Genomic DNA, 24,952 nt, shown 5'->3' on the forward strand with positions numbered 1-24,952 from the left:
CCATTAAATCTTCTAATCCCCTATGTGACAGTTGTCAACATGTATTTGCCTGGATTTGACCATCTCCTATGAAAGAACTCGCTGGATAAAACCCCAGGGATGATGAACTTCTAGAAGTTCTTAATTTTGGGGGTGTAGTAGAAAACAACATTTCAACCACATAAACCACAGTATTACATCATCCAAAAGGAGGACATGAAACTATTCCAAGAAGGCACTATGAAGAAACAAAGTTAACAAGACAAACAATGGAAGTGACTGGGGAACATGTTGGAAGTTACCATTTTTCAGTAAAAAAAACCTAGAAGTTAAACTCATAGGCACTAAACAGTCTCGTATCAGACACCAAAAGATGACACTTTTTAGAAAAACCTTATGGATCATTTAGATCAGTGGTTTTCTAAGTTTCAAAATCCTATATTTAACTGCCCAAGGTGCTCTCCACACACACCCAAGTAAGAAAAGGTGGCTCTCAGACACCCCAACCCTACGGTTTTCCTTCTATATAAACACAAAAACACATCCATTGCATAGTATAACACTTCTTTTGAGCTTTGCCTAATATTTCATTTGATGAACAAACCTGAGTGCTTTTCCCTTAAGTTTGAAATAGAGTGACTTACGTATTTGTTTACAAAGAATGTTTAAAACATGCAAATGAATGCTAATGTCAAACCTACAACTAAATCATAAACAAATATGTTATTTCTCAGCATGTTCTGAGGTGAACTGTTCCGACTCATCTCTAACCTCAAATATTGCCTATCTCACCTTCTGTCACCTTGTAAATCCTTTTTTGATCAAATTAAAACCACATTTTCATTAACCAAAGAGAAACAGTTTAATGCATGTCCTTTGTCATAGGTTCTTAAATATCCGAGAATTTTTTTTTTTGAGAGTCTCGCTGTGTCACCCAGGTTGGAGTACAGTAGCACAATCTTGGCTCACTGTAACCTCCATCTCCCAGGTTCAAGCGATTTTTGGGCTTCAGTGTTAGCCTCCCAAGTAGCTGGGACTATAGGTGTGAGCCACCAACCCAGCTAATTTTTGTATTTTTAGTAGAGATGGGTTTTCACCATGTTGGCTACGCTGGTCTCAACTCCTGGCCTCAAGGGATCCATCCACCTTGGCCTCCCAAAGTGCTGGGACTACAGGTGTGAGCCACCATGCCCAGCCATAAAATCCAAGGATGTTTAAGTCCACTTCTAAATAATTTTTCTATGCCTAAAAGTTTGAACTGATGTTAGGGGAGTCACTCTCAACTAGCTGTCATATGATTGCTCTACAAGCTAGATGGGACAGAAAGCCTGGGTCATTCTTTTCCTTTTCCTGGATCATTACTTTTTCCTTTGGGCAGGGGAGTGGGCATGGAGGTGGGGGCATGCAGGTTACTTCTCCATAAACAGTGTATCACACTCACAATATGTCCTCTGAAAATATTATCTTTCCTATCTGTAACTCTGCAAATAATAGCAGTGATGCGGAGGGTGGGAATGTTTAAATGGTATTTTGCAGGAAGTGTTACGGTGCTATGCAACAGAGATATTTTCAACTCTGGCTCAATGGTGAAAGATGTGACTTTCCAGGGTAACAGAGGTTTACAAGTCCTAACCACCAAAAGTTGGTTATAGCAGAAAGAGTACAGCCACCAAAAAGAACTTCACATATATAAAATACTTCTGTGTGGGCAAGGGGAGGCACGACACAATTATTTCTGTTAATTAATATACCAGGCAGCTAAGATTTTACAGAACATATGAACAAGTAAGACTGTATTCTACAGAAATATAGGCCAGGTGAGGTGGCTCGCATCTATAATCTCAACACTTTGGGAGTCTGAGGTGGGGGGACTGCTTGAGGTCAGGAGTTCGAGACCAGCCTAGGCAACATAGCTAGACCCTGTCTCTACAAAAAATTTAAAAATTAGCTGGACATGGTGGTGCATACGTGTGAGCCCATCCAGCTAACTGGAAGGCTGAGGTTGGAGCATCACTTGAGCCTAAGAGGTGGTGACTGTACCACTGCTCTCCAGCCTGACTAACAGAGTAAGACCCTGACTTAAATTTAAATAAGAAGGAAAAGAAACACAGTAACAACTACCCAAAACAAGAAGTGACATTCCTCAGTAGGATCCAAACACATTGGTAAATAAATCATTTTTCATGATTTAGTTTTAAAAAACAGTTAAAGGTCGGGCGTGGTGGTTTATGCCTGTAATCCTAGCACTTTGGGAGGATGAGGCCAGCAGATCATGAGGTCAGGAGTTCAAGACCACCCTGACGAACCATAGTGAAACCCCATCTCTACTAAAAACACAAAAATCAGCTGGGCGTGGTGGCATGCGCCTGTAATCCCAGCTACTTACTAGGCTGAGACAGGAGAATCGCTTGAACCGGGAGGGGGAGGTTGCAGTGAGTTGAGATCACGCCACTGCACTCCAGCCTGGGTGACAGAGCGAAATTCCATCTCAAAAATAAATAAATAAATAAATAATACAGTTAAAAACTATCCTCTTTAAAGTATGAGTGTAATAATTCTCAAAAATCATGTATGTCCTTAGGCTCATCGACTCTTAATATAATTACCCAAGATTTTGGTAGGCAAAAACAAGGAAATAACACTCCCCAAAAGTTATTGTTTCTTATGTTCAGGTTTGCTAAGTATCAAGCTTAAATATCTTACACAGTCATGTCGCTGCCTGATGAGGTTTCCATCAATGATTGACTGCATTACATGACAGTGGTCCCATAAGATTACAACAGAGCTTAAAAGTTCCTATCACTTAGTGCTTTGTGCTACAAATACCTACTGTATTCAACACAGTAACATGCTGTACAGGTTTACAGCCTAGGAGCAACAGGCTACATCACATAGATTACTAGGTAGTTGACTATACTATCTAGGTTTGTGTAAGTACTGTACACTCTATGACATCCGCACAACGACAAAACTGCCTGATGCATTTCTCAGAATCCATCCCAGTTGTTAAGCAACACAGGAGTTAATTCCTTCACAGGATCATGTGTGACCTTCAGACAATGCTCAAGTGATAGCAAAGGCACCTTTAAGAGTGGACTCCAGTTGGTACTGCTTTATCCCAGCGGGGGGGGGAGACGCTGCCTTCCAAAGGGCCTGGTCCACCATCAAGCCATTTGGAGTGTTCTGTGACCTTGAAGGATGTGAAGCACATGGGCACATGTCTGAGTTTTGAAACTGACAATCCCTAGAGTATGGAGATGCCCAAGTTGGAAGTAGCAATGGTTCGAGAAGGGTTCCAGCAGTTTAAAGATACATTTCACCATAACAATCCACCTACCTTTCTCATCTCCCCTTTATCATCAGCAATATTTCCTTTTATACATATTCGGAGGAATGTAAGGGAATAACACGAATCCACTGGTTAAGATCTTCAATAATTTTTCACTGCCCTTAGAATAAAATCCAAATTCCATGACCAAAAACCCAAAAGCAAATGTAATAAAAGCAAAGATAAATAGCTGGGGCTTAAAGTGCTTTCGCATGGCAAAAGAACAGTTAGAGTAAATAGACAACCCACAGAGTGGAAGAAAATCTTCACAATATACATCTGACAAAGGACTAATACCCAGAATCTACAACAAACTCAAACAAATCAGTAAGAAAAAAATAAACAATCCCATCAAAAAGTGGGCTAAGAACATAAATGGACAATTCTCAAAAGAAGATATACAAATGGCCAATGAACATATGAAAAAATGCTCAGCATCACTAATGATAAGGGAAATGCAAACCAAAACCACAATACGATACCACCTCACTCCTGCAAGAATGGCCATAATCAAAAAATCAATAAACAAATACATGTTGGCGTAGATGTGGTAATCAGAGAACACCTCTACAATCCTGGTGGGAATGTAAACTAGTACAGCCACTATGGAAAAGAATGTGGAGATTCCTTAAAGAACTAAAAGTAGAACTACCACTTAATCCAGCAATCCCACTACTGGGCATCTACCCAGAGGAAAATCATGGAACCAATCCAAATGCCCATCAATCAACGAGTGGATGAAGAAACTGTGGGGTGTGCATGTGTATGTGTATGTTTATATATATATGATGGACTACTAAGCCATAAAAAGGAATGAATTAACAGCATTTGCAGCAATCTGGATGAGACTGGAGACTATTATTCTAAGTGAAGTAACTCAAGAATGGAAAACCAAACATGTTCTCACTGATATGTGGGAGCTAAGCTTTGACAACGCAAAGGCATTAAGAATGATACAATGGACTTTGGGGACTTGTGGGGAAGGGGGGGAGGGATAGAAGACTACGAATAGGCTGGGTGCGGCGGTTCACGCCTGTAATCCCACCATTTTGGGAGGCCAAGGCAGGTGGATCACCGGAGGTCAGGAGTTTGAGACCAGCCTGGCCAACATGGCAAAACCCCGTCTCTACTAAAAATACAAAAATTAGCCGGGCATGGTGGCACGTGCCTGTGATGCCAGCTACTAGGGGGACTGAGGCAGGAGGACTGCTTGAACCTGGGAGGCGTAGGTTGCAGTGAGCTGAGATCATGCCACTGCACTCCAGCCTGAGCAACAGAGTGAGAAGAAGAGGAGGAGGAGGGGAAGGAGAAGGAGGGGAAAGCGAAGGAGGAGGGGAAGGAGGGGAAAGCGAAGGAGAAGGAGTGGAAGGAGGGGAAAGCGAAGGAGGAGGAGGGGAAGGAGGAGGGGGGGAAGGAGGAGGAGGGGAAGGAGGAGGAGGGGGAGGAGGAAGAGGGGGAGGACGAGGAGGGGGAGGGGAAGGAGGGGGAGGGGGAGGAGGGGGAGGGGGAGGAGGGGGAGGGGCAGGGGGAGAAGGGGGAGGGGGAGGAGGGGGAGGGGGAGGAGGGGAACAGGGATGAGGAGGGGAACAGGGATGAGGAGGGAAAGGAGAAGGAGGGGAAGGAGGAGGAGGGGAAGGGGAAGGGGAAGGAAGAGGAAAAGGGGAAGGAGGGGAAGGGGAAGAAGGAGGGAAAGGGGAAGAAGGAGGGAAAGGGGAAGAAGGAGGGAAAGGGGAAGAAGGAGGGAAAGGGGAAGAAGGAGGGAAAGGGGAAGAAGGAGGGAAAGGGGAAGAAGGAGGGAAAGGGGAAGAAGGAGGGAAAGGGGAAGAAGGAGGGAAAGGGGAAGAAGAGGAAAGGGAAAAGGAAGAGGAAGAGGAAGAAGACGACGATGACTACAAATATGGTACAATCTATACTGCTTGGATGATGGGTGCACCAAAACCTCACAAACTACTAAAGAACTTATGTAACCAGCCGGGCGCGGTGGCTCAAGCCTGTAATCCCAGCACTTTGGGAGGCCGAGACGGGGGGATCACGAGGTCAGGAGATCGAGACCATCCTGGCTAACACTGTGAAACCCCATCTCTACTAAAAACAATACAAAAAAAAAAGTAGCCGGGCGAGGTAGCGGGCGCCTGTAGTCCCAGCTACTCGGGAGGCTGAGGCAGGAGAATGGCGTAAACCCAGGAGGCGGAGCTTGCAGTGAGCTGAGATCCTGCCACTGCACTCCAGCCCGGGCAACAGAGCGAGACTCCGTCTCAAAAAAAAAAAAAAGAACTTATGTAACCAAATACTACCTGTATCCCAATAACCTATGGGGAAAAAAATTAAAAATAAATAAAATCCAAATTCCTTACCATGGCCCTCTAGGTTTTACCTATCTGCAACTCACAGCACAGCCTCTAGCCTTGATCCTAGAGGTCCAGACACACTGAAGTCCTTTCTCTCCCCAAATGACTTCTAAGCCAGAGTATCAAATTTGCAAATATGGTAAAATTGCAATTTTAAAATTTAGATGGTTGGTGGGTGTGCGGGTTTTCATTGTTAGTTAACTTTTCTGTATGTTCTATGTTTTTCTTAATATTGCTTTAAAACAGCCTTAACTATGTTTTGGACATAACTGAAGTTCACGAAGAGAATGAACAGAAACAGATTTTTAATTAAAAAATTCTTTTGGCTTTCAAATACAATCCCCTTGTCCATTAAATTTTTTTTTGAGATGGAGTCTTGCTCTGTTGCCCAGGATGGAGCGCAGTGGCTCAATCTTGGCTCACTATAACCTCCACCTACTGGGTTCAAGCAATTCTGCCTCAGTCTCCCCAGTAGCTGGGACAAGAGGCTCGTGCCACCACGCCTGGCTAATTTTTGTATTTTTAGTAGAGACGGGTTTTCACCATGTTGGCCAGGCTGGTCTAGAACTCCTGACGTCGTGATCCACCCACCTCGGCCTCCCAAAGCGCTGGGATAACAGGCGTAAGCCACCGCGCCCGGCCAAAAAATGGTTTATAATAAACCTCAGCAAGATTCTGTGGGCTAAGCCAAAATTATTAATGTGACTGGGACAAGGCCAGACACTGACAGGATTCTAACGTGGGCTGTGGCAATCCATACCTACTATGGGGATAGGCTTCCTTCTGATGGTCATTATTGGTATATGCTTGAATCCCGAAGTGGTAGTGTGGGGGACTGTTAACATATTACTTTCACATAAAATGAACACTTATGACACTGCAAGCTGAATCCGCATGGACATTTAGCTTCCCCCTTTCGCATTCATGCACTGCTCTCCGCTGTTTTCTTCTCTCTCCCGATGCCCTTTCCTTTCCTTTCCTGCATGCATCCATCCATCCAACCATTTATTTATTTTCCTTTCTGCATTTAATTCAATGACTCATCTCTACTCCAATGTTGATGTCCTTTAAGGTTCCACTCTTGGCTGTCACCTTACCCGATATTCTCTCTGGGTGATCTCATCTATGGTTTCAACAATCTGAAATCCATTTCCGACCAGACCAATGGCCTACCTTTCCAACTGCTGTCCTCCAAATCTCATCTAAGTCCTTCTTCTTTTTCAATGTTCCCCTTCAGAGTGAATAGATCCATTGTTCACCCCATCACTAAACTTGGTTGTCGTAGCAAACTCTACTCAACTCTTCCATGTATATTCAGTTCATGATTTCAGTCAATTCTGTTTTCTAAATCTATCTTTACAGACATCAAGGGTAGACTCTCGCCATTCTCCACAAAGGCCAGGAGTTGTCAGTGGGGTCACTATCACCTCTAGGGGATACTATGGTCTGAATATACCTCAAAATTCACGGGTTGGAAATTTAATTCCCAATGCAAGTGTTGGCAAGTGGAAACTAATGGGAGGTGTTTAGGTCATGAGGACTCTGCCCTCCTGTCACTATAACGAGGGCTTACAGGAGTGGATTGCTCTCTTCTGTCATTGTGAAGACATGGCACTTGTCCCTATTTTGACCCTTCGCCTTTCGTCATGTGAGATGCAGCCCTCCTCAGACTCCGAATGCCAGCCCCTTGATCTTGGACTTAGCCTTCAGAACTGTGAGAAATAAATTTCTGTTCTTTACAAATTACCCAGACTCATGTATTTTGTTACAGCAGCACAAATGGACTGAGACAGAGATGTTGTGGGAGATCTGGTTGTCCATGCTTGGGACATTTACTGACCACTGAAATCTTTTTTTTTTTTTTTTTTTTTTGGTAAATATGTAACGTTTCACAAGTTTGTGTGTCATCCCTGTGCAGGGGCCATGCTAATCTTCTCTGTATCGTTCCAATTTTAGGGTATGTGCCACCAAAGCGAGCACTGAAATCATCACTTTTAAAAAGGCATTGCTTTTTAAAAGCACATAAGCAAATCCTTCTGCTAGTTTCCATATCCTTTGAGGTTGGGGGTGTGTGTGTGTGTGGGGGGGGGGTCAGAATATGAAAGTCTTTCCATCTACTCCTGCATTTAAGTCCATCACAGAGAATTAAAATTCTAGCTTTTAAAAAATGGTTATACTGCTCATTATGCAAAATTCAAACATTACAGGATTACATAAAGTAGAAAGTGAAAGTCATCTGAAAAGCCTGTAAGAGACAGTCATTATTAGTAGTTTGATATATATTCTCCTTTTTATTACTTGCTTTGTATTTGTGGGGGTTTTTGGTACTGAAGTCTACTCTCTTTTCCAAAACAGATGGAGACCAGATGACACTAGAAATGGCCACTTCTATCTTACAAAGAACAAAGACATCAAATCACTGCTCTATTACATTAATATTCTCAAGAATATTTTCAAGAGTACAAAGCAACGTTCCAAGAAAGTGCTAGAGAATATTCAGGATACCCATTAAGAAAATAAAAGCCCACACCATTAGGAAAGTTAGGCCTGTTAGGTACTGCCCATCTTTGGAGATCTGACTGCTTTTGGGTTCTGTGACACACTCCTATTTACCTGTGTATTGACAAATACTGAAAAGAACTCAAAAGGTCCATAAGCCAGTCAGTAGAACATTCATTCACTCCAGTACTGTGTAATTACTATATGCCACAAACTTAAGGCATCAAGAGTGCCTGCTCTCAAGACAACATTCTGGTGTGTATGGATGTGGGCGTATGTGTTTAGAGACAATAATGAAAAGCTGCTGAATGACAACACATTCCTAGACAGCTGAGCTCACAGGACTCTACACTAACATATGTGTTAGATCTGACTCACGAACTTCGTGGTCAAATACAAAAAGCACAAAGAAAAAACCCCACACACCATAAGATAGTTGCCTACAAGGGTTATTAAGGTTCCTAAGCAGTCATGGAGTGTGAAATGCAGTACATGCATGAACACATTCTTTTTTAGACAGCTGGCTCTAAGACTTAATCCCCTGCTTCCAGAGTTAATGTTACTTAGTTAAAACAGTAACTATTTACAGATACTGTGTTAGGTGCTAGACTTATCTATCTGGTAGTACAGTATTTAAAGTTACTGGTAGTAAAGTATTTAAATTATTTAAAGTACAGTAGTTAATTACACGGGCTTTAAAGATAGCCTGGGTTCAAATCCTGACTTTGTTATGCCTCAACTGACTTAGACATTTCTAAGCCCCCTTTTCCTTATCTCTAAAATGGGAAAAGTAATAGCTACTTCACAATATGGTATAAGAATTAAAAAGTGCTTAGCAACTGTATCTGCATATCTATTATATAAACTGGATAGCAATATAAAATGGAATAAAATGAATGACCTTATTGTTCTATTTAAGCCTACATCTAAAAGTCTTGATTCAGCTTTTGGATGAATGGGAAGCAAGCCTTTCTTAGCTGCAACTAAGTTGTGATAACTAAAAAATTTTAAATAAAAATAAAATTGAGAACTACATATGGAGAAGTAAAAAAATAAAATAAAAGATGTGGTAACTTAGGTTCCATTAAAATAAATCGAGAATAGCTTTAAGAAGCAGTTGAAATTTGGGGTAATTTATAAAGGAAAGAGATTTATTTAGCTCACAATTCTAAAGGCTGAGAGGTACAAGATCAGGTGGCAGCATCTGGTCAGCTTCTGGTGAGGGTTTTGTGCTATATCTTAACATGGTGGAGAAGAGGAGGTGGACATATGTGAAGAGACCAAACAGCAGAGGTGGCCTCACTTTACTAAAACCTGCTTTGGCATTAACTAATCCAGTCCCAAAACAGAACTCAATCATGGGAGAAAGGCATTAATTCCTCTTAATGACCTAATCACCTCTTAAAGTTATCTCCTCCCAACACTGCCACATTAGGGACCAAGCCTCAGCATAAGTTTTGATGGAAACAAACAACATTGAAACCACAGCAGGCACATATTTGTAGAGTATTTGTAGAATGAACTATTATTTATTTTGATCCTGAAAGTAACCGTGGGATTCTCCATCCGTTCATTCCTACAAGAAGTTCTATTATTTCTGTTCTACAGATGAGTAAACTAAGTCTTAAAATTATTGGCTAGTTTGTTCAAGTATCATGAAGCTAGCTAGTAAAGCGAAAAGGCTGGGACTTCAAAGCAGGTTTTTACCAAATCTTATGCAGTGTCTGTCAGGTTGTCCAGTATCTTTCATACTATAATCAATATACTCATATGTATCAGTAACCTTAAAAATGTTTCTAAGCCCGCAATTACACTTCTACGAGTGTATCCTCATAATCTATTACTTCTTTAAGACTTATATACAAAGATGGCCACTGAATAGTTATTTAATACTGTAGGAAAAGGAAAACCAACCAGAATTCTCAGCAAATAGAACTGAACATTCAGAAGTAATTTAAAATCAATGCTTCTGAGGATTTCTATTGATATAAAAAAATGTCTACAACTCCTCTTAAGTGAAAACACTTTGAATATAAGTTTGCATACATATAATTCCATCTTTATCTATATATGTAGAGGGATATGCTAAGAGAAAAAATATCAAAGGTTAATAACGGGTAGTGAGAACATGACTTGATATTTATATTTTTCTTAAGGTTAAGCATTTACAATGTGCATATTTTTCTTCTAAATATAAAAAGTGTATTTTTAAAATATCAACACGTGATCATTTCCTACTAAAAGAAATCAAGATTTCATGAAAGAGTAGGAAATACTCAAGATGAGCCAGGGATATGTTACTCCAGAGAGCAAATACTGTACTTATGAGGTCATGCTAAAAAAGGCACAGGAGCTAAGTTGAAAAGCGCTGCAAAGGCCTAAGATGGTAGAATTTGAGCATAAAAAAATAATTATTACAATGCATTAACATGGAAATCAAGAATTTGCATACATTAAAATATTGTATATTTAATAGTAACATGTATATATAAGAATACATGTAAAACATTAGGGCCCATTACAATTATAATAATACTAAAAATAATTTTCATTGGTTACCTTGGAGGTTGTGAAGGCAACAATGCAATACTCAAAAAAAAGAGGGGGGGATGCACATTTATCCTGCCTTTTTCTGTACAGACTACATTTCAGGATAACCAAATAGATGACAAGGGAAAGTTCTTTATAGGAGATTCATAACTAGTAAGTATGGAAAGAAAAAAATTACCACTTTGTTATATATCTATATATACATACATACATATATATATATGTGTGTGTGTATATATATATATATATTTTTTTTTTTTTTCCTTTCTTTTTGGAAACAGTCTCACTCTATTGCCCAGGCTGGAGCACAGTAGCATGATCTCAGCTCACTGCAAACTCTGCCTCTCAGGTTGAAATGATTCTTGTGTCTCAGCCTCCCTATGTAGCTAGGACTACAAGTGTGTGTCACTATGCCCAGCTAATTTTTGTATTTTTAGTAGAGATGGGGTTTTGCCATGCTGGCCAGGCTGGTCTCGAACTCCTGGCCTCAAGTGATCGACCTGCCTTGGCCTCCCAAAGCGCTGGGATTACAGGCGTGAGCCATCGCACCAAGCCCATTTTGTAATTCTTGATGAAATAATGGAACTAGGCAACAATCACCAATGGCCTTAACCATTAGGTGAAAGGCTGATGGGGAATTTCATAGAGGATACGCAGGCTAAGTACATGGACAACACTAATCTATTAGGACAACCACACACCAGTGTGACTCATGATATGACACAATGGGAAGTACAAAGCATCATCTATCAAAACCTGATTCTCCCTTCCCACCCCAGCCCAACTACAATTCTGAATCAAATCAAGCTTCTAGATCTAGCGGTCAGTCTACAGGCAACAAGAGGAAGGAACAAGTTTAACATCACCACAGGGAAGCAGTAAATTAAACCCAGAAAATGGGACACTTCACAAGACAGATGTTAGGTTTCTCCAAAAAAGCAAACAACATGAGAAAAAGGAAAAAAAAAAAAAAAAAAAGACAGCAGAGACTTAAATAATAAGAGCCTCATATAGTCAAATACAATGCATGGGCCCTCCCTGGATCCTGATTCAAATAAACCAACTGAAAAAAAGATACGTTGGCAATCAGGGAAATTATACACTGGGTACGACAATTAAGGAATTACTGTTAATTTTGTTAGGTATTATGATGAAACATAGTACGTATGTAAAAAATATCCTTATCAGTTAGACATACATGTGGAAGTATGAGTGATTTGGGATTTCCTTTAAAATACTTTAGTTCCACCTCTCTCAGAGAACAAAGTTGGGGAGAGATGAAACAGCTAGCTGTATTAACTGTTGATGCTGGAAATTCATTATACTACAGCCTATATGTATATACTTACATATTTCATAATTTAAAAAATAGTATTAAGGCAAAAGTTTCTATTTGAAGAACTGCTATGTCTCAAATCACTGGAAGGTAAACTGTATCATCCATTGTATTATGCGTTAATTTTCCCCCTTATTTGCCAAGAAGTTCAAAGTTAGATTTATGCCTAACTACAAAATGACCACTGTAATCCATGTTTCAGACATAAACACTACCTTTTCCTTCTACAGGGTCTCAAAGCTTTCTTACTTAACTGTTCCAATCTACATGTGTTTTCATTTTGCCCACTGCAATTCAATTAAACTCACCTTGTTGACGGCAGGTAAGAGCAAGAATATCTATAGAGGAAACAGTTCCACTGGCAATGCCATCAACAAGTGGTTCATAGTGCTCCTCTCCCCTTCTCTCCGTGAAGTAATTTTTGGAAACTACAGCAATGCCAACGTGGGTAATCCCTCCTCAGAAATGCCCTTACTCCTCTACTTGTCAAAATGCTGCCCATATCTAGACCACTTTTTTCTTTTTCTTTTTGAGACAGAGTCTCACTCTGTTGCCCAGGCTGGAGTGCAGTGATGTGATCTTGGCTCACTGCAACTTCTACCTCCCAGATTTAAGTGATTCTCCTGCACCTGCCTCAGCCTCCCCAAAGTGCTGGGATTATAGGCATGAGCTACCACGCCAGGCCTCCAGACCACTTTCAAACACCAGCTTCTGCATAAAAATCTCCACAGTAAAAGTGTAAGACCCTCCTTATACCTGTAAGATTTTTAAAATCTTGATTATAATGTGTTATTATGTTATGTATGTATCACTCCCAACTAATCTGGAAGCCTCTTGATAGCAAAGTTGTATATTAACAGTCATTTTATATTCTTATAACATTTGGCATGCTGCTTTGCATAAGACCCCAGATACATTTGCAGAGTGGGACTGAATAACATTTCTCAAAACAAAAATCACACCAACCAAAAAAAAAAAAAAAAAAAAAAAAAAACCCACAGAAATGATACATAAATAACCAAGTGTTAACTAGAAAAATTTCACCTGAAACCCATGCAGAAAGGAGTTAGAGGCCAGAACCAAGATGCTCTTGGAGGGTAAGTGAGCAGGAAATCTAGCGAAGTGCCTATAATTTCTCTATTGCTACCCCAAAGCTGGACTCATACCTTTGCTGAGCAACTCTAATTTGTCTGCCTGAATATTGTTTATGCCATGAATATAAACCTGGCAATATTGTGACTAAAGTGTGATGGCTTCATGTAATACCCAAGATGGAATATTTAAAGGGTTGATCTGGGTTCCTAAGAGTGCAACACTATTTATAGAGCCATCCTGCTATGGAGCGTCACAGCTTTTTTGGATTGACTGTTTTTATCAGTGTTAAACTGGAATGAGTAACTGACTAAGGCATGTTATATACTGTGATGTGTACTCCCTAACCCAATGTCTGCGAACACTTTCCATCCATGAAACCACCCTGCACCCTTTCTCTAGCTTCCATGGTAACTAATTCCTGTATACCTTTAAAGTCACATAAAAGGCTGGCCGTGACATTGCACACTGAATGTAGGTGTCAGAATTCAAGGCAAGTCTGCTGATTCCAGATTCTTCTTTTTGTACGTACTTGTTCCGTCATCTTACACATAAGTATTACAAAAAAAAGGTAAAACATAAAAATATAATTTTAAACAGTAATCACAAATAAATGTTTGCTGAGTGATTTTGTTAAATCCCAACCAAATAGGCAAAGGGCAATTTCTAAGATTATGACTCAATAAATATGAAAAGGGTACCCCTGAATGCCCCTATCCTTAAGAAAAAAAAATTTTTTTTTAAGATTTTGGCCTGGCACTGTGGCTCATGCCTGTAATCCCAGCACTTTGGGGGAGGCCGAAGTGGGTGGATCACAAGGTCAGGAGATCAAGAATATCTTGGCCAACATGGTGAAACCCTGTCTCTACTGAAAATACAAAAATTAGCCAGATATGCTGGCATGCGCCTGTAGTCCCAGCTACTCTGAAGGCTGAGGCAGGAGAATCGCTTGAACCCAGGAGGTTGCAGTGAGCCGAGATGGCACCACTGCACTCCAGCTTGTGCAACAAGAGTGAAACTCTGTCCCACCACCACCACCACTCCCCGCCAAAAGAAAAAAAAAAAAACAGAAAAAGAAAAAAGAAAAAAATTTTAAAAAGCTTGGCCCATACCCCAGCTTCATCTGCTTTTAAGAGGATTATTGCTCATCATTGATAAAGTTCCTTTTCTATTAAAGTTCCTATTCTATAAAATAATCATTGATAAAGTTCCTTTTCTATTAAATCTCAGATATATGCTGCATAGAGAGTACCTTCCAGTCCCAACCAAGTCTCGGGAGTGCAAGCATAGCTCTGAGGACCATGAGCTTCTCTACACACTCATCGTCTTTTGGGAAAATAGGATCTTAACTAAAACAAGGTTCCTTTAGGCACATGTCTACATTTTTCTCAGAACACTTAAAAATATTTTTCAAAGAGTTCAAATTTTTTTAACCTTTCCAGAATAGAGAAGCAAGGGTAAAGGTAGACCATTGTTAGCAGAACATTCTCCATGATCCTAAAGCTAGATATAACTATTACATACGTCAAGTAGACCATTAATTCCATTTTGGTAATCTAAAGTATTAAATAACTCTTATGCTAACCTATCTTTAATGAATGAATGAATTACAGAATGAGTACTTAATGAAATGGGCTTAGTGAATGTATTGTTTAAAAATACTTACATTCCTCTTAAAAAAGGCTTTCTGTTAATCCTTTAAAATTTCCTTTATAGTAAACGAGAAATGTCAAATTATGAATGTTTAAGAAATATGCTGTAACGGTAAGGTTCATTCTTCATTGGAGCAACAAAAAATATATTTGCTTAGAGAAAACAGGGCTTTGCTTTAGTAGCTCATTTTTTAGAGAAAAGTCATTTTACAAAGTAGCAACATCTCTTGCAGAAAGCTATGTGTTAATTTTACAAACAGGAACTTCATGTTAAACCTCAAATACTTACTGAGAGACTCATACTACTATTATCAAATTTTACTGTGGTGATTTCAGTGTACCATGCAGTTGTTACAGATTTCAAAAACCAAAGTTATGATATATACAACAGACTGGTACAAGCTCCCTTAAATTCTTTCTGGAACAAGGTAGGACATGTATAAACATCCACTGTAACATCTAAACACAGTTATAGAATACACTTCAAAATATGGTTGGAGGCCAGGCGTGGTGGCTCACACCTGTAATTCCAGCACTGTGGAAGGCTGAGGCGAGCAGATCACAAGGTCAAAAGATTAAGACCAACCTGGCCAACATGGTGAAACCCCATCTCTACTAAAGATACAAAAATTAGCCAGGCATGGTGGTGCGTGCTTGTAGTCCCAGTTACTCAGGAGGCTGCAGGAGGATTGCTTGAACCTGGGAGGTGGAGGTTGCAGTGAGCCGAGATCATGCCACTGCACTCCAGCCTGGGCGACACAGTAAGACTCTGTCTCCAAAACAGAAAAAGTATATATAATACAGCTGGAAGTGTTCTAACCAAACTGACCACAACTAAGTAGTTCTTCGAAGTTAAGAATGTATCATGGGGCTGGGCACTGCGGCTCACGCCTATAATCCCAGCACTTTGGGAGGCTAAGGCAGGTGGATCACTTGAGGTCAGGAGTTCCAGATCAGCCTGGTCAAAATGGTGAACCCCGTTTCTACTAAAAATTAAAAAATTAGCCGGGCATGGTGGCAGATGCCTGTAATCCCAGCTACTAGGGAGGCTGAGGCAGGAGAATCACTTGAACCCAGGAGGCGAAGTTTGCAGTGAGCTGAGATCGTGCCATTGCACTCCAGCCTGGGTGTTAAGCGAGACTCTGCATCAAAAAAAAAAAAAGTATCGTAGCAGAGCTCTGTGACTTTATTCTTCTAAGTTCTAATAACCATATATATACACACACATACACATACTTACCTGATTTTTGCAGACAAAAGGTTTCTTTTTTATATTAATATTTATTTTTTGCCCTAACTTAATACTGGCCCTAATTAGCAGTTTTCAAATGTCTTTTGTTGTTTACAAGAAAGGCAGTTTGTTCAGTACTGAAACAAGCTGCCTTCAAAGCGAATACTCTTCTAAATGAGTTTCTTCTAGTTGTGACTAAATATCAAGTTCTAAAGTAGCTTAATAACATCACAAATAAAAACAAGTTTAAAAATTAAGGTCTACATCCCTATGTTTAAATTTTCTACATTAATGTAGCTTGGCAAAACTTTCAATATTTTTATCAATAACTCCACACAAAACTATCTTTAATAATGTCCTTTAGATTAATTATAAAAGTAAATACATATTTTCTTCACACTTGAAACTGTGAGACTAACACAACTCTTCCTAGAGTCAGTAGGGGGTCATCACAGCATTTTTCCAAAGGACAGATTGCTTTGTAACTATTTCAGCAAAAACATTCATTTTTGGGGGTCTTATTTTTAATGAGTTACTCTATCTGTTCCTTCCTTTCTGTGCAGAGGTAGCCAGCCTTACTTTATCTTAGAGTGCCAGCCTAGTTGTCTGTGGAAGTCCTATAGAGTGAGAGAAGGGAAAGAAACTGCAACTCCTTGTCTTCCTCTCTACTAACCAGACCCAGGACAGTCACTGAGCTCAAATGCCAGTTTCCTCATCGTTATAAAGCTTGAGGTAATTAGACCCGTCCTGCCCACCTTAGAAAGCTATTCATAAGGACTAGCTAAACAAAGGGCTAACCCGGCCACAGAGACCACACAATGTTCTGTGCAGTTATGTATACCAGATATGAGAGTAAAATGCAGCCAAGGAAGATTGAGTGACTCAGATAAGGCAGCAGCAGTCTGAGAGTCAAAACACAAAGATTCTTAACTCATACCAAAAACTTAGGCCAGTTTACACAGGCATCAAAAGTCCATGATGGCAGCCATTTCTTTGCCAGCTAATCAACACTAGGACCGATTAACCTTTTCGATTTGCCAGATTAAAAATGCTGTCTTCTTGACTTCCTCTTCTTTCCACCCCGCTGATCAATTCTTTAATTTGAATTGCCAATCATTAATGACAATGAACATACCTCCATTTCTATTTTCTTACTGAAATCGTACATCTCTATTGCCCAACTTGGAATCCTTTTCTTATTGACTTGTAGGATATTGAATAATTATGAACATTATCCCTTTGGCTGTTTATATATATATTTTTCAAATATATTCTCCTAGTTTGCCGTTTGCATTTCAACTTTGTCACTTAATATAAGAAGTTTTTATTTTCTTTTTTTTTTTCCGATTTCTTTATTTATTTATTATACTTTAAGTTCTAGGGTACATGTGCATAACGTGCAGGTTTGTTACATATGTATACTTGTGCCATGTTGGTGTGCTGCACCCATCAACTCGTCAGCACCCATCAATTCGTCATTTATATCAGGTATAACCCCCAAAGCAATCCCTCCCCCCTCCCCCCTCCTCATGATAGGCCCCGATGTGTGATGTTCCCCTTCCCAAGTCCAAGTGATGTCATTGTTCACTTCCCACCTATGAGTGAGAACATGCGGTGTTTGGTTTTCTGTCTTGTGATAGTTTGCTAAGAATGATGGTTTCCAGCTGCATCCATGCTACTCATCTGACAAAGGGCTAATATCCAGAATCTACAAAGAACTCAAACAAATTTACAAGAAAAAAACAAACAACCCCATCAAAAAGTGGGCAAAGGATATGAACAGACATTTCTCAAAAGAAGACATTCATACAGCCAACAGACACATGAAAAAATGCTCATCATCACTGGCCATCAGAGAAATGCAAATCAAAACCACAAGGAGATACCATCTCACACCAGTTAGAATGGCAATCATTCAAAAGTCAGGAAACAACAGGTGCTGGAGAGGATGTGGAGAAATAGGAACACTTTTACACTGTTGGTGGGATTGTAAACTAGTTCAACCATTATGGAAAACCGTATGGCGATTCCTCAAGGATCTAGATCTAGATGTACCATATGACCCAGCCATCCCACTACTGGGTATATACCCAAAGGATTATAAATCATGCTGCTATAAAGACACATGCACACGTATGTTTATTGCGGCACTATTCACAATAGCAAAGACTTGGAATCAACCCAAATGTCCATCTGTGACAGACTGGATTAAGAAAATGTGGCACATATACACCATGGAATATTATGCAGCCATAAAAAAGGATGAGTTTGTGTCCTTTGTAAGAAGTTTTATTTTCTTATAAGATTTACCTGTAAATCTTTTTATTTAGAAATTTTGGATTTCCTACTAGGTTTGGAACTACATCCTGAATATGAATCCAAAATTTCATATTTATAGATATCAAACATTTATGGTCAAGCAATGATATCTTTCTGAAATAAGCCATTCTAGTAGAGTCTCATTTAATGAATCTCACTATACTATCTAGTTTGAGAAAGGATGGCTGCTTTCATTATGGCACTGCTTAGTTATAGACAAAAAAGTAAATCAAGAAATCCACTGTAAGAATTTGTGACTTTTCTCCACTTAGCTAGCAACTAATTAAGTTAATTTGGGGGAGGCAAAACATATTCTTTACATGGTAAGTATATCTAAATACATGTTGAATAAGTATAACATTACATAAACTTATTTAAATTTGATATATTGTCCAAAATTATAGCCTTATGATTTGAGGATATTTTAAGAACTGAATGTATACACATACCTTTTAGAATTAGATTCCAACTCATGATGTGATCAAATTCCCATTCCTAGAGTTGGGCATGGACGCCTGTAATCCCAGCTACTCGGGAGACTGAGGCAGGACGACTGCTTGAGGCTAGGAATTAGAGACCAGCCTGGGCAAAAAATGAGACTCCATCTTTTAAGAAAAAAGATAAATTTCCATTCCTAGACCTTATCCCAGTCCAAGCCAAGCCAGAGGCAAATATAGAAGTAAACTGACAAAATATGAAATCCGAGCCAGCATTTCCATGGGTGTCAGGCAGGAATATTCTGAAGCAGACCTGTCTCCTTGTGTCTTTAGCATGGTGGCATCCAGAATTGGGATAAAATGAAAGAGATGTCATGAAGAAAGAGCTGAAAGCATTTTCAACAGTCTAATAAGACATGTTAATATGTAAATGACCATCTCAAAACTATCCTGTGAGCTGTCTGGGAACGAGAACCACATATTCACATTGAATCTGCGCCACCATTAGCATAGTCAGCAAACCAAATTCCCATAAAATTTGTCCAGCTGTGGTTTTGTTACAGAGGGAGATAAACCTTGGGAGAATTAACTCAATCAGGGGACCATCTGAATTATTCTCCAGACATTCCTATTTGTCACTGCTCCTCTCAGAGTGTGGTGCTCCAAACTGGATCCCATACTCCCCATATGTTAGCTAACAAGGCAAGACTACCTTTCCATATATTTCATAAATGTGATCTTAAATTACGTTAAGTTTTAACAGTCACACCACACAGCTAAAACATTCTACTGAGCAATTTAATTGACCCAAGTCTTTTGTACACGTTGCATAGGAAGCCCCACCTTCATCCATTGTATACTACTGCAGAGGTCCCCAACCCCTGAACTGCGGACTGGTACGGGTCCAGTGGACTGCTAGTAACACCAGGAGGTGAGCAGTGGGCGAGACAGCATTACTGCCTGAGCTCTGCCTACTGTCAGATCAGCAGCCGCATTGGATCTCATAGGAGTGTGAACCCTATTGTGAACTGCACATTCGAGGGATCTAGGTTGTCCGCACCTTATGAGAACCTAATGCCTGATGATCTGAGGTGGCCTAGTTTTATCCTGAAACCATCCCCCACCCTGCACACCCCACCAGCCCTAGTCCATGGAAAAACTGTCTTCCACGAAACTGTCCCTCGTGCTAAAAAGGTTGGGGTCCGCTGTATTACCGCATTTTGGGACATGCCAGCAGGATTGAACAATCATTCCTATTTAATTCCTTCTGATTTAGACTCAGTATGTAGTATGGCATTTAAATTTTTTTTCCTGGATCTTAATGCTGTTATCCAGTATACATTAGCTTCCCCTACCAGATTCCTGTCAACTACAAATCTGATTAGCAAGTCGCACAAGTTTTCCTTTACTTCCTATTAAAAGTATGAATAGGTCAGAGAAGACAGTACTGGAGTTTTCCAATAAAGCCTCTCATCAATCTGTATGTTGTGTACAGTCATTAAATAACCACGAGGCCACCAGGCCAACTAACTGCATTATAGTATCACTGGTGGCATACAGACTTCTTTGACCTCATGACCCATGATGGACATATATTCATACAAAGAAAACGAGCCACCAAATAGCACTTATACTTACTATGTAAAATTATACTGACATTCTTTATTCTACTTTGTTCTATCCTAGCTCCCTACTCCTTCCCTTCCTTGTAAATGCTAGTCATAACCCACTAAGGTGATTTTATAACTCACTGATAAGATTGAACCTGCAGTTAGTAGAAGATTTAAAATCAATTTGAATAGCTCTTTTATACTAATGATAGCAATCATATTCACAATGCTCAACTTCTCAAATTATGGCAAAGCACAAAGACTTTATCATGATTTAAGACATCAAATTAGAGGCTGGATGTGGGGGCTCATACCTGTAATCCCAGCATTTTGGGAGGTCAAGGTGGGAGGATCACCTGAGGTCGGGAGTTCAAGACCAGCCTGACCAACATGCAGAAACCCCATCTCTACTAAAAATATAAAGTTAGCCGGGTGTGGTGGCGCATGCCTGTAATCCCAGCTACTGGGGAGGCTGAGGCAGGAGAATTGCTTGAACCTGGGAGGCAGAGGTTGTGGTGAGCAGAGATCGCACTGTTCCACTCCAGCCTGGGCAACAGAGCTAAACTCCATTTCAAAAAAAAAAAAAAAAAAGACTTCAAATTATAGTTTCATATTACAAAGCATTATTTAGAAACATCTGTAATACATGACTGATTTCTATGAATATGTTAAAGGTCTTTTATCAATATAGATCTACCATCTTTAGTTTTACTTACAATGATTTAGTCACAGACACCCTAAGAAATTAAGAGTTACATTATCATATTTTTAGAACTAGTTTCAGAAAATGGGAACTTCAGCTATTTCTAGACAAATAAGTACTGTATTTTAAAATACAAAAGGTTAATCAATGTCTACATTTTTAAAATATCTATTTTCCTTCTGGCTAAATTTACTCTCACTTGCTACAAGGCTGTGTAAACATAGTCCATACGATCATAGGCAAACATCACAGCCTCACCCATGTTTCGGTAAATAAGAAAAGTAAATAGCGAATCCTGCTCTTTTATAAAGATAACTCCTTTAAAAGAATACCTAAACAAATGAGAAAACTTGAAAGTTCAAGTATGGGGAAAAGGCCTTCCATAAAATGATTTTTGTGTCAAAGAATTAAGGAAGATTAGAAATGCTATGGTTCTAAAAAGTCATACCTGAGAGTGGTGAAATGGTTTTTAGTTTTTCCTTTTAGTCATTCCAATGAATAACTATTTCGGAAAAAAGTTTTATTTGCAAAATGTATAACCTTAAACTTATTTCTACAGCATCAGATATAAACCTGGAAAATCACTCTCCTTCAAGGTCTAAGCATTGCTATTTCTGTTCTGGCCAAATGCCCACAAAAACACAAACATGTCACAAAACCAGCCTGAGCTGAACCACCATAGTAGGAGATTGGAAGGTTTCTTTTTAAACTGCTCAAAGGCTGCCGTATGGTGGTATTTAGTGTAAACAGACTTTTTCCAGCAGCAGCATTTAGGGTTACAGAATGCACAAGTACACAGCCCTGTAGAAGATCACATAGAACATTCTACCCAAGGATAATTTCTGTTGAGAATTTTCCTAACCAATCAACATATTCTTTCCACTCCACTTCTCCACATCAACACACTAACTGGCAAATGAAGTCTTGATCCTGATGAGATGATGAGGCTAAACAACACAACTTCAGAGCAAGTAACCAAACCTCATTTGCCAACTGATTGGCATGATCAAATATAAAAGTTCTTACTTGTGTTTTTGGAGGAAAAAAGTTCCCAATCATACAGTCTAAACTCAGCTCATAAACCAAAAGATGAGAACTAAATGGCACGAATGATAAGTGGTACATACTAAGTGGTACATACTCGTTAGGTGTTCCAGGACTTAGAATACAGCTGGGGAGAAAGGCACAAATACAGAAGACTTAAATCCATGGAAGATTAATATGCACAGACAGGGCACTGTGTGCTGAAGGTCCCAGACTTCAGCGGAGATGTTTCTTGAACTGCATTGCGTAGAATGAAAAAATTGGATAAGGGTCAGAAAATGTTTGACTGGAAGACTTTATGCAACAGTCTGAAGCATGATAAGGCAAGAAAAATGACTTTGTAATTTCGTCAAGCTCTGGTGGGTAATGAAGTGAAAAGGCAGGCAGAAGGTGAAAAACCCAAGTGCTGTTTACAGAATAACCACATACCTTTTTTTTATTGCTCAAAGAACATTCCACACTTTATGGAGTGGTGCTTTCCAGGTAAGTGTTGACATCATAATATAGTCAAACTGAAAAACTTGCTTTCTAATCTCAAAGCAGTATCTAAAATGCACAACAAAAGCATCTCATATCCAAGGGAACATAAAAATTTAAGTTTTAGTGAGAGGCCTAAAACCACTCAGGAAGAGCTACAATGGATACATTTACTTACATTAAAAACTTATTTTCCTCTACAAAAATGGGATTTCATTTTTCCTTTACTATTACAGCAGAAGAATATTACTAACGTAAGTCAACATGAGGACTAAACAAAATATTTGTGACAGCGCTCTGTAACCTCTAACAGACAGAGATGATCATTTCCGTGCAGGCCTCAAAAATCTATCCTCTGGCTTTTTCTCTCCCCCCAAATGCTGGGGTCATTGTTAACCATACTGCCAATCTCTCAGACTCATAGTGGCTTGAAAAGGAAGTTATATTGTTTAAAATTAGATTTTCTGCAGGTGTCCTAAGAGGGTAGTGGGGAGACAGGGTGAGCTTGTTCCACAACAGTGGGAGAACAGCGATCCAGGCACTGAAGTCTTGTCAAACTAAAATGACAGCAGCCATGATTCTGACAGTGGCTTTTAAGCCTTATTCTAAGATCTGGAGCAGGTGAGGGTCTATCTCCTCTTCAATCCAAACACCTCACTCTTATCAGTTTTATATACTGGGTTTCAGTGTCATCAATTTAAAAATTTTTTCTAAAAATTACTTTAAAACAGTGTCTATTAAAAATGTCTGCAAGTTGGGTGCATAACCAGTTTCTAAGGAAAACACTAACCTGGTCTCCAAGTCAACTTACGTAACTAGATTTGAAATCAAGTCCTGGTTAAGTTTTGAAAGGCAGATACTAGTGTTGGTTGCTATTTGAGCCAACTGTTAAAGCCAGAGCAGCTACCAGACACTAACCTCGGACCTCTCTGGTACTCAATTTTAATTAAAAGGTAGGCAGCATGAGTAATTATAGAGGGCCACTTCCACAGCTCCAGAGCATGAGAAAAATGATTTAATAAAACTGCACTCTGGCCTAAGACTATGTCTTTTATGTCTTGTACTAAGATACCTTAAACTTGAACTCAGGTACTTCATTTATACAGACACTGTTGAGATTTGAGCAATGTCAAATTATTGAGATTTTTTTGACTCCCCTTCTTTCCCTCCTCCTGACTGAGATTTGAGAAGTATACTAAGGACCCAGAGCTCGCATTAATAAAGGATCCACAGGGTCTCAATTACAGAAAATTACGCTTCTCCTAAGTGGTTGGCTTTCTTTTTCCCTCATAAACTGTCTTGGATTTGCTCGCTCTTTCTTTGTTCTGGCTACTCAAACTCAAAGCCAAATGTGTAGGCTTCATCCAGCTAGTGTAAAAGACATGCATTTGATACTAACCTTGCCCTGAGAACAATTTCATCTCTCTTTACTTTTCCATTGCTTTTTATCTAATTCCTTCGGGTGAAGTGGAAGATAAGACAGAAGGGAGGAAAAAAAAAAAAGAAGAAAACGAGAGAAGGAAACATGTTCCTAATTTTCTCCATTTCCCTAAAATGGCAGGCAAAGAACATGAAAAAATCTAATTTTAGCATGAGAGTGTAGCTTTTAACCTTACCAACACGATAAATTTGTTAAATACTGTTAAGATCTAGCATGTCAATATTCTCACTGTGGTAGAAATAGGTAACAATGTGACAGGGACATCCTGTCTGGGAAGAGATTACTACATTAAGTCAAACAGAGAAAATGTGTTAAAGCCATCAATATGTACAATGTGCAGCAAAAGAGGAAACTTCCACCATTTTTCTTGAGAGTCAAATACATTCTATCCATGAGTAACAGCAAACCAGCCCACTCGAACGTGAGAGATGGTCGCCATAACTCTTCCATCTCTGGAAGAGCCCCTATGCAGTGTGTAGTAACTGCTTAATTCCTGTTGTTCTCCTTTCTGGTAAGTAAAGATGAATAAAAATACTTCCAAGTTTCTTCACCACACTTTTCAAGCCCCTATTACATGCAAGCCATTATAGATATTAAAGTCTAAATGGTCTTTATAGAAAAATATTTTTTTTGTTGTTGGGCACGGTAGCTCATGCCTATAATCTCAGCACTTTGGGAGGCTGAGGCAGGTGGACTGGTTGAGCACAGGAGTTCAAGACCAGCCTGGGCACCACAGTGAGACCTAGTCTCTACAAAAAAGTTTAAAAATTAGCTGAGTGTGGTGGTGTGCACCTAGGGTTCCAGTTACTTGGGAGCCTGGGGTAGGGGGACTGCTTGAGCTGGCAAAGTCAAGGCTGCAGTGAGCCGTGACTGCACCACTGCACTCCAGCCTGGGTGACAGAAGGA

At 39.6% G+C, this 24,952-nt stretch overlaps 1 protein-coding gene and 1 non-coding gene across 2 annotated transcripts in view; both read right to left on the minus strand.

The window, feature by feature from the left end:
- Window positions 1-24,952, minus strand: part of CAB39 (calcium binding protein 39) — a 109,590-nt gene that overhangs the window by 62,812 nt on the left and 21,826 nt on the right. The gene's annotated exons all lie outside the window — the stretch shown is intronic.
- Window positions 7,529-7,635, minus strand: LOC115893431. The gene has a single exon (XR_004053428.1). It is a non-coding gene; the product is annotated as a U6 spliceosomal RNA (small nuclear RNA).

This window comes from Rhinopithecus roxellana, chromosome 14 (assembly GCF_007565055.1).
Source record: "Rhinopithecus roxellana isolate Shanxi Qingling chromosome 14, ASM756505v1, whole genome shotgun sequence".
In the NCBI taxonomy this organism is placed as follows: Eukaryota; Metazoa; Chordata; class Mammalia; order Primates; family Cercopithecidae; genus Rhinopithecus; species Rhinopithecus roxellana.